Genomic DNA, 3,891 nt, shown 5'->3' with positions numbered 1-3,891 from the left:
GAAATGAGAAATACAGCCTGTGTGACTCTACAGCTGCTTCCTGCTTCACCACCCTGCGCTTGTAGACGTCTATAAGCTACAGCTCTTATACAGTGATTTCTTAATATGAACATAAAGAAAAGAGACAGATATGATAGTGCTATGAATGGTGATTCTATTTCTGCACCATATCTTGCAATTTCACCTATTCTTATCACACCTCCCACCATTTTTCTATTTCAGGCATTTGTTACATCCCATTTAGAGTTCCATAATAACCTCTTAATTATTCTCCTCTCTCTAGGTTCCATTCTACACCCAAATACTGTTCCCAAAGCATATCTTGTATCATGTCATTCTTCTCTTTAAAACTGTTTCACGGTTTCTAATGATCTGTACTACAAACTTGAGTTTGTGCTCTTAATCTACACTGTCTCACTGTTCTTCTGCAAATCCCTCTGCTGAACTGGTGACATGTTTAATCTTCACTTTTACAAATACAAACTTTGCTTTCTCCGCTCACTCCACCTGGAATAACCCTCCTTTTGCCTTTATTTATAGAAATGTTTTTCAACTTGAAGGCAAATGCTGTTCATTCAATTAATATTGCTCAGGTCCCCACAGGAAAGAGGTCTTTCCTTCCTGTTTCCATGGTGCTTTGTAGCTGTAAGACAACTGGAGTTATTAAGAATGTTGAGAGTGGATGTTGATATGAAAACTATCTTTAGATATTTGAAGGATGGTCAACTGGAAGAAGGATAAGCTTACTCTCTGAAGCTCTAAAGGGAAGAACACAGACACGCAGATACATGATGGGGAATAGGTTGTATCATCTTCAGTATCAGCCTCAAGAAAGAGTAAATTTTTTTTTGAAACTAAATGTTACAATTTATTCCGTCTTCATGATTACAGACATTGCAGGGCAGGGTGGGTACACAAGGCAAATAAAACAGACTCTTGTCCCATTTAACCAGATGCAGCGTTTTGGCAGTTTAATGATAATATAGGTAGACCTAATTAATTGACTTGGGCTGAAAGCTGGGAACAGCAAATCTCTGCAATTTAGGATCTTATTCCATTGTTACTCCAAGGATCTTAATTCCTAAACTATACCATGAGCTCTGAAATGGTGTGTACTGCAACATTCTTCAAGCTTTCACACCTTACGCAGAAATCTGACACCTTTTAAGGCAAGGCACTCTTAAGGCTGTCTTCCTCTTGGCTAACCCGGTCCACCAGCAATCTTAAAAATTGTTATATAAAAATAAAACCGTACCCCAAGCATCGATTAAAACCATTGTGCTGGAATCCCTTTTCAGAGCCTTAGCTCCCTGAGAGAAGAGAGATCCTAACCAGTTGCTTCCATGAATAATAATAACCCTAGTACAATCTACCTAATGCCCTTTGAAGCAAACTCAAAAGGCCAGGCAACCCTGATCATCCTGACAAGATCATCAGTATTTACACACAAAGGATATTTAAAGCTGATCCTAGACCAAGTATTGGAACCATAATCCCAAGAAATCATTCAGTTTTAGCAGGTGAGGTTTCCGCAAGGTGCCACAGCACAAGTGAGAAGTAGTCTCAAAGCAAAGAGTGATGGTTCATCATCTTTTACAAGTGAGAGGAAATCAAGGAAAAAAGAAAATTCCCTCCTAAACTCCTCATCAAATCGATGGCTATTTTCACAGCCTTAATTGATGAAATCCAGTGTCCTCAATTTCCTGATTGGAGGAGTCTATTTTCAAGGTGACTGTCAAGTTCAAGAAGAGCTTTCAGGCTTTTCTTTGCCATGGGCCATGAATTCCAGTCCTTCAATGGGAATCTCCTTCTCCTTTATTGCTTTCTGAATACACTGCCGATAGCATTTGAAGAGGTCAGTGCAGGGGTCTCCAGAGCCATCCCCCTTAAGGAGCTTCTTGGCAAACCAGCTATTGAAGCACTGGTTGGTTGCGCTTCACGTCAGTGCAGGCCTCCCCTACGCTATTCATGCCCTAATTCTTTTCTCAAAGGAAGCGTTGAAGCAAAATCTGGATGCTCCTTGATTGTGGATATTATAGGATTTATGATTCAAGCATCATCGTTTATCGTTTCTGCCCATGGTGTTTTGTCTACCAGACTTGTTTGGTCTTATTTATATTTGTGCCTCTCGTCATATTTTTTGGATTGGCTTTGTTATGCAAAAGGGGTATGGTTACACATACCACATGATATAGCTATAAAAATATTTTTTTTTTAAAGAAAAACTTTCAAGCAGAAAAAGGAGAGTGCCTATCATCCTCTAAATTTTCACAATCCCAATAGAGGTAGGTTTTAGATTGGGCCTAGCTTGGCTGCATGGACCCAGCTAAAGGGGCCTTGGGGATAGAAGTGTTCAAGTGTAAATTCCCTGCTAGAGGAATTGGCCTGAGTAGGAAAAGGAGGAGCCTCTGGATCTCAGACTTCAATATCAACCTATTCTCACTGAAGTAATTCCTTGCTAAGTTATCAAAAGGGAGGGACAGATGAACATAGGGGAAGGGAAGGAAAAATAAAATAAGATGAAAACAGAGAGGGAGGCAAGCCATAAGAGACTGACTATAGGGGACAAACTGAAGATTGTTGGGGTGATGGGCATTAAGGAGGGCATGTAATGTAATGAGCACTGGGGGTTATATACAACTGATGAATCACTGAATTCTACCTCTGAAACTAATAATAGAGTATATGTTAATTAAATTGAATTTAAATAAATTTTTTTTAAAGGGAGGGAATGAATCATCAAGACACTCAGTTCTATTTCTTCTTATGCTCATAATGCCTTTGGCATGAAGACAAGTACTCCCTAACTGGTAATAAAAGAGAAAGAAGGTAAATGGATCTCTACCATATTCATATATTTATTTGGCACCAGAAGAGAGTAGAAAATGGAAAGAAATCTTTGAACTTTTGTATCCAGTTAGAAACTAATAATTCATGTGCCCAGTGGAAAGTGTGCGAATTCATCATCCATTGTAAGAAATGCAAACATATGCAAGTGACTGCGTGGCTTATTCAGTTAAGCATTTGACTTTTGGTTTTGGCTCAAATCATGATCTCAGGGTTGTAAGACCAATCCCAGAACAGGACTTAGCACTGGGCATGGAGTCTGCTTAAGATTCTCTCTCCCCCTCTCCCTCTGCTCCTCTCCTTCTCTCTCTCTCAAAACCAAACCAAAAGCAAAGCAAACCAAACCAAACCAACTAACCAACCAAACAAACAAACAGAAAACAAAATGCAAACCAATAACTACCTCACCACTGGGAAAAAAGGAAATGGGAAAGACTGGGAAGAAGGGCACGACCCACATATCTGGGATGACTGAGGGCTGGGCATGTCAGATGCCAAAAACCCGGCAGGAACAGAGGAATAGAAACAGAAAGCTAGGAGAGGGTTGGGGGAAGAACAGGCTGGTCAGCACTGATCAAGGCTACACCAGGGATGGAGCCTGAACATATTTTGCCAACTGAAAGAAGTCATACACAAAAGGCCACAGATTGCATGATTCCATACATGTGACATACCCAACATATGTAAATCCATTGAGGCAAAAAAGCATACCAGTGGTTGCCAGGGGCTGGGGAGTGGGGAGAGTGGGGAGTAACTGCCTAAATGGGTATGGATATGCCAAACACCTTCAATGCGATGAATATGTCTCGGAACAAGATAGAGGGGACAGTTGTACAACATTGTGAATGTACTAAATAGCAGTGGGTTGTACACTTTAAAAAATGGCTAATGGTTAACTTTATGTGGCCCTTGTAAGATTTTACCTCAATTACAGAAAAGAACAGACTAGTTGAGACCACTCTGGGAGGAATGGAATTTTAATTGTTCTTTATTTCTTTTTTTTTTTTTCTTTCACTTGTCCAAGATTACAGCTTCTTATTTCGC

General features: G+C 40.0%; 1 pseudogene; it reads right to left on the bottom strand.

The window, feature by feature from the left end:
* Positions 1–1,741: 1,741 nt before the first annotated feature.
* Positions 1,742–1,970, bottom strand: LOC129502727 (TP53-regulated inhibitor of apoptosis 1-like; annotated as a pseudogene).
* Between the last annotated feature and the right edge of the window lie 1,921 nt (positions 1,971–3,891).

The sequence above is a fragment of the Nyctereutes procyonoides genome, unplaced genomic scaffold (genome assembly GCF_905146905.1).
Source record: "Nyctereutes procyonoides isolate TBG_1078 unplaced genomic scaffold, NYPRO_anot_genome, whole genome shotgun sequence".
NCBI lineage: Eukaryota > Metazoa > Chordata > Mammalia > Carnivora > Canidae > Nyctereutes > Nyctereutes procyonoides.
Note: the sequence above shows the minus strand (reverse complement) of the source record. Positions and strands in the feature narration are given on the sequence as shown.